This window comes from Macrobrachium rosenbergii, chromosome 6 (genome assembly GCF_040412425.1).
Source record: "Macrobrachium rosenbergii isolate ZJJX-2024 chromosome 6, ASM4041242v1, whole genome shotgun sequence".
NCBI classification, from domain to species: Eukaryota; Metazoa; Arthropoda; class Malacostraca; order Decapoda; family Palaemonidae; genus Macrobrachium; species Macrobrachium rosenbergii.
In genome coordinates this window covers 20,435,261-20,442,356 of record NC_089746.1, presented here as the reverse complement: position 1 = coordinate 20,442,356, position 7,096 = coordinate 20,435,261, and the positions used below count along the sequence as shown (strand labels likewise).

Genomic DNA, 7,096 nt, shown 5'->3' with positions numbered 1-7,096 from the left:
AGCAGGATCTGAAGTACCGGCCTTTACCAACTTTGCAAGTAATTGCATCTTTAGCAGAGATTCTGACTTGCTACACAAATTCAGGACAAGAGAAAAGAAAACTCGGATTGAGAACCCACTATAAGTCAAGAAATGTATATTACTCTTCTCCAGAAAACCGGATTCTATGTCCTTGGTCAATAAGCAAATGCTACTTGAATTCACGGCACCATCTTGCGAAATGTTAGTCTGTTCATCTAATTGAATGCCACAGTTTATCGTCGTACGGAGCTTTAGATAATGCCTCTTCGCAAAGGTCGTTGGGTGTATACTGTTAAAAAAAAATACGTGGTGCTTTAGATATAAAACCTTTTCCACGAACAGGTTACTGAGTATCGATATGATGTGGGTTAGCTTGTTTGAAACGGAATCAGCGAGTGAGAAAACATGTATTAATTATGAAAGCCAAGCGTCTTGTCTAGTTTTTCCTCATTACAGTCGACAACATGACTGACGGTCCAACTTTCTGATTCAGACCTGTTCAAGAGTATTGATAAGAGGAGGAAGTGAAAGTTACACGATATCGTAAATGTTATTTTCACATTAATTAATATCTGTATTTTATTTTAACTTATGAGTTTTTCCGGCCGATTAAGGAAGTCCTTCTCCAGGGACTAAGTTCAAAAGCATGAATTGTGACAGCCATGACATTCACGATTTGATTGCTCTGTGGAGCGAGTTAGCGAGTGTACTGAAAGGCCTTCTTTGTCTCTTGTCGTAAAAGACGATAATACGTAGATATTGTAACAGTGATTTTGCTTCACTAGTAAAGAGAAAATCAAATAAGAAAATGAATGTGAAGCTGAGATTCACTCAGGAATCGCCAAAACCGACTATTTAACACAGCTTGAACTAATCACACGGTGCAGTGTAAGCATTACTTAAGGGTCTTTGTAGCGTTCCTTCGGCCCATCGCTGCAACCCCTTTCGTTTGTTTCTTTTACTGTACCTCCGTTCATATTCTCTTCCTTCCATCTTACTTTCCACCCTCTCCTAATAAATGTTTCATGGTGCAACTGCGAGGTTTTCCTCCTGTTACTCCTTTAAAGCCATTTTACTCTCAATATCCCCTTTCAGCGTTGAATGACCTCATAGGTTCGAGTGCTTGACCTCTGGCCTAAATTTTATATAGCATTCCATTCCACAGCTTTAATTAGAATTGTTTTTTGGTATTGTTGGGGGCGACGCCCTTAACAGCCAAGGAAAGGACGGAGACGGAAGAGTACCTTACAGAGTAAATAAATGGAAAACAGAACCACGAACGCAAAACGGGAAGGAGAAAACAAGTGCAAGCAATAATGGACGTCGTGCAAGACTTCGCTAAATGTCAGGGTTTTATTTCCTTTATTCGATTTTTTAAAGGCTCTTAAACTGGAACAATAGTTAAAGCCAGAGATAATCTTTTTATTTATCGATGTCTAGACTGTCACTTCAAGTCTTAAAGGATTTTGACGAACGGATTTTCATGCGAGTTCGTGAGTGTTTATTCCAAAACGCTGGTTGTGAAGGCTTATAAAAAGTATTTGACAAGAAAATTGCCTGAAATGGATAGAATATCGCACGCGCGCAAAAAGTCTCGAATAAAGGCATCACAATATCTATTCGCTTTTTCTCTGAGTTTGTCTTAGCTGAGTAAACACCAGCCGCTCACAGAAGAAAGAGAGAAAGAGAAAGAATAAGGAAATACACCCATACAGGGACGTTGGGATAACACGTTCTTCCCCGTTACTGTATACGTACCTCCATACTCCGAAAGAAATGTCAAGCGACAAACAAAAGAAGAGCAACTGAAGTCAATCAAGGACGTCCTGGAGGACGTAAAAAAAGAAGAAAAATAAATAAAAAAAAGAAACAATGACTAAAGAAGAAAAGTTTGAAAGAAGGGGTGATTCATCAAGAGTCTCAGACATGGATGACTTTGGAAGAAAGAAAAGACGTCAAGAGCAAAACTGTCATTTTGCAAAGTTGTCCAACATCACGCTGAAAGGCGCCCAAGCGAAAGTGAAATCTGCCATAAAAAAATAAAAACTTTGGTACATTCCGCATGTCTAGTTTTTTCCCTCTCTCTTGATAACATCAGTGATTAAAGATATTTCAGCGACCTTGCAATTACCTTACAATTTACCCTTCCAAATGATGCATATCACGTCCACTGGGCCATTCGAGGTATTTCCTGGAACGGTTTCCAAATTTGCTTTTTCTTATCAATTGTATTAATATGAAAGCGCTTCGTAAGTGTCTTGTTTTAAGAAATATTTATTTCTTTCAATATCTCTGGTCTCGTGGTCACTAAAGTTATGTGCATTAGACCTGGTCAGGACTTGAAGGGGTGACCTATGAATCCAGGACCCCGTTGGCATATAAGCTTCCTTGATCATTTACAGCAGGAAAGGTAACATCTCCCGGGCCCAATCCCGCCGTAAAGACTGTTGAGAGCAAAGTTAACGTCCCAGCAGACCTTAGGAATCTACTGCTTGCGATGAAGGGTCACAATAAGACCCAAGATCCAAACAGAGCCTGTGTCTGGTTAGAACTGACGGGTCAAGTTCCTTCCCATCCGTTGTGATCTTTTTTTTTTTTTGTAAGGTTGCAAGGTTTATTTTTATTTTGATCTTTAAAGGTTTTCAGATCGGGAAAATCCCACCATGCATGTGCTGTGAAGGTGTGTCGTGCGTGTGTGGCTGAGAGAGAGAGAGAGAGAGAGAGAGAGAGAGAGAGAGAGAGAGAGAGAGAGAGAGAGAGAGAGTGTGTGTGTGTATCTCTTACCTGCGTATAGTTTTGTAGCTTCATGACGTAATCATAGATATAATTAATGGCCAGGACAGAAGCTCATTGTTTTTTTGTCAGAAGACATTGTGCACACCAGGTGAAGTTCTGATTGTCTATCCAAAGAAGAAGAAGAAAGGGTTTCTTACCGCCGTCGTCCTGTGTTAAAGCTGACCTGAAACAGCTTATCATTATGATATTGTCTGATAACGAATAATAACAAAATCTGTCGGGTACACCTTATCTCTACGTAACGTAAATTCACTGTTGCCCACTCGGTATCATTCACTGACCTGCATCCAAAACTGACGGTGTTTTTCAGATGTAACTGGAAAAAATATTTCACCAATATATATATTATACCAACAAATGTACCTGAAATGGACTTATTTCATATATAAGAAATTTCCGGGTTATGGTTCGGAATTCTCGTTCACCAGTCGGTTCTACTGAGACGAATTCAGGACAACTGAATAAGATTTTACTTAAGTCTGTGAAATTAGAAGTTTATCAAAAACAAGGTCATGGAGAATTGCTGAGGATAGTCGTGTTGGGACCCTACTTTACATATTTCCCTTTGAATGAATCTCTCTCTCTCTCTCTCTCTCTCTCTCTCTCTCTCTCTCTCTCTCTCTCTCTCTCTCTCTCTCTCTCTCTCTGTATATCTACGAGTTTACCTATAAAAGGAAAAGTTTAAGCTTTAATATTTTTTTTTCACAAAAGTATAATATTGTCACCTGAAGCAGTTTTTCACAAAACAGGCAAATATTTTTCGTTTAACGTATGCCACAAATCTCTCTCTCTCTCTCTCTGGAAGATATAACAGAGAAAGAGAGAGAGAAAAGTAGGGAGAGAGACGGGATACTACCGAAAAGTCTAAGCACGTAAAGAACATCAAGTTCTGGGGTAAAGAAAAAATCTTTTAAAAAACTAATAAAGAATTCGGTGATGTCGAACAGATCACCTTTATCCAGTAATGCCTTTGGAAAAGTAGTCTGACGCGCGTTTGGAAGACCTCGGAAGTAAGGGAAGTTGACGAGAGGTACTAAAAGCTATTTAATTTTTAAAATTTTTTTAATTTTCTTTATTTTTAGCTTAGTGAACACGTACCACGTTCCCAAGGAGAGTGAGCGGAGTAAGTGGGTACCGTAATGACGTCTGTCACCGGTCTCTTCTTAATTTTTTATTCACTTTAACCTGAATCTCAAGGAAGTTACATTGTTGGGTTTCAGATGCAACTCTGAATCTTCATCTTCTTCTTCTTCTTCCTCTTCATCAACGTCATCTCCATTTTGGTCATCACTATATTCTGCACTGAAAGTGATCGCCTTTCATATGCTCGATGTACTTTGATCTTTGCTTCAGTGACTGGGCTGCTAATGACTCTGGAGGGGAGTCGACAATGTTTCTTATTTATAGAATTAAGGCTCCTGAATGTGACGCCGAAGATGACAACGCTCATTGCGTTGCAAAATGGTCCTCCCCTTTGCCCTTTAGGGCTAGAATGATACACGTCGCTTAGAAGTCAAAAATTGGGGAGGAGGAGCTGGAGGAAGCGGGAGGGAAGAGAACAACTGGGAAAAGCTGAGAGATGGAGGAGGAGGAGGAGGAGGAGGAGGAGGAGGAGGAGGAGGAGGAGAACAACTCTCGAGGGCATGACCTTTAAAACGCCGCCCAACGGGAGCCCCAGCAGCAGGCCCAGTCTGAGTTCTTAATCACCGCAGTGTGGACAGAACGCTCGCAGAGGCAAGTACTACTCCATTATCGAAAGGCGGGCCCGCTCTTCGGGGAACACGGCATAACACCCATTCAGTCAATCAGTCAGTCATTCAGTCATGTCTCTCTTGGACACCATCACGCCCGAAGTGGTAGTCGAGGAGATTCCGGAGGGCGACTCCAAGAGCGTGGTGGAGGAGGAGGAGGAGGAGGAGGAGGAAGAAGAGGAGGCAGTTAGCGTCGTCAGCGAGGACGAGGTGCATGCTTTGAGCGAAGAGGTGAACATCTCCAGCGAGGAGGAAGTTAACGTTTCCGGCGGAGAAGAGGCGAGTATTGAGTACCTTAGATGAAGGTATTTCATTCGTTTTAAAAAGGAGATATTCTTTAGTGTTATCTTAGGTACTGTTACCTTATTCGTTTAAAAAAAAAAAGAGACATTCTTCAGTGATTGAGTATTTTAGATGCTGTTATTTTATTAATTTAAAAAAGGATATTCTTTAGTGGTTGAGTATTTTAGATACTGTTATTTTCTTCGTTTTAAAAAGATATATTCTTTAGTGATTCAGTATCTTAGATACTGTTATCTGTTTCAAAAATGGATACTCTTCAGTGGTTAAGTATCTTAGGTACTGTTATTCTGTCTTTTTTACAAAGAGATATTCTTCAGTAACTGAGTACCTTAGTTGCAGTTAGTCTATGAGTTTTTAAAAGAGTTATTCTTTAGTGAATGAGTATCCTAGATGCTCTTATTTTATTAGTCTTAAAAAGAATGATTCTTTAGTGACTGTGTGTCTTAGATACTGTTATTTTGTCTATTTTAAAAGAAATACTGTCCAGTGGTTAGGCTATCCTGAGAGGCGATGCTTCTTTTGAAGAGGAGGATAATATCTTAGACATTCTTTAGCAATTTAGTTGTTAGAGTGTGGTGATTAACGCTTCCGTTAAAGTACAGGAGAGTGTATTGATTATCCAGCACACCTTTTTGCTTTCTTTTAAAAAGAAATATCCTTTTTAATGACTGCCTGATTAGGATTTGGACATCTCAAGCATTTTAGAAACGCAAAGGACTTGAGGCAGAAAATCTTTCAAATACGATTTTTTGGGAAGTCTTAATGTTTATTGAATGAAAATAGGTTGTAAGTGGTTGTTTTCTTGGAACCTTTTTATCAGTTTAAATAAATAATCTTTTGCGATTCAGTGATTAGAGTACAATGGAAAATTAAAGGAAAACTTCTTCGCAATGACATTTTATGACTAGGTTTAGTGATAAGATTAATTATGAGTCATCAATTATATTATTTGAGGTAAAAATTGCCACTGCTGCAATAACTCTTAAGTAATAAAAGCTTTTTATTATTCCTACTAATTTATTCTTTGCTGTATAAACATGTAAATATAATAATGCGAAACATCCCTAGAAACTTTCATTTTCTTGGATGGACATAATTATATATTTTCTTATCCTTCTTCTCATCTACACATTAATTATTAGAGAAATAATTTAACTGTTTAAGATTATTTAATAATTTCCCTTAGTGAACTTTGCTCAGTTTTGTTCAAACTTTAATTCCAACGTGACCACTTAAAAAGCAATAGTGAATACTATATAAGGGTTGGAAATCTTCAAATAATCTTTTTAACCTTCCGTTATATGAACTGTGTTACGTAATAGAATTCAAATATTGGCTTAGAAAAGAATTAGCAATTTTATTAATGCGTTCAATTCTCCATTATATAGATTACCTATTATTGCTAATGCAACACGAATTGGCCGTAATGATTACGACGCCAGTTTGCAGAAATTATTCAACAGGTCGACTTGGCATCTGAGCATATGTCTAAACTGACGACCTCCAGACGATATATGGGCGAATGAAAAGCGCATTTCGTAATTGTTGTTATTATTGAACGTAACAAATTAACAGGTGGAATAAATAAAAATTTGTAACTCACGTCGAAGTTGAAGCCAGGACCTGCTAGGCGAGAGGCAAATGTGCTACCAACCAGATCACAAAGGTAATAAAAAGTCTTCTGTTCAGTCGTCACGCATTACGTATTGGCAGTGTTCCAGGGTGTCCCACTTCTAGTGGAAGAGCTGTGAGGGGCGTGGCAGTGATGACTCATATACGAGCGTGTATGTATATACACACACACACACACACACACACACACACACACACACATATATATATATATATATATATATGTGTGTGTGTGTGTGTGTGTGTGAAATTTTGTCACTTACACACGCTTGGCTTTTTATGTTAACCAAAATTACGTCATAAACAACATTTAATAATATCCAGTTCACTGGACCCCGGGAATAACTGACACCCAAGGGGAATTATAATTGGCAAGGGCTTCGTCTCCCCGCAGGATTCGACCCGTTGCCTGTTTAAGAAGCAATGATGGGTAGTGACTTTGACCACTGAGCCATCAAGGGATATGTAAGCTGATATCGACCCTGCTGTACTTATGCCTGTCGAATTCACAACCTGCATCAACAATTAAGTTTCGGTTCTCTGCAGGTTGTGGTTGTCAGACCATATCATTCTTCATCCTCATTATCTTCCGG

The 7,096-nt window shown here is 38.9% G+C and overlaps 1 long non-coding RNA gene across 1 annotated transcript in view; it reads left to right on the top strand.

Moving 5' to 3' along the window:
* Window positions 1-3,657: 3,657 nt before the first annotated feature.
* LOC136839280 (uncharacterized) overlaps window positions 3,658-7,096 on the top strand; it is a 7,510-nt gene continuing 4,071 nt past the window's right edge. The window contains exon 1 of the long non-coding RNA XR_010853286.1: window positions 3,658-4,847. This is a non-coding gene — a long non-coding RNA (uncharacterized lncRNA). The remainder of the gene's footprint in view (window positions 4,848-7,096) is intronic.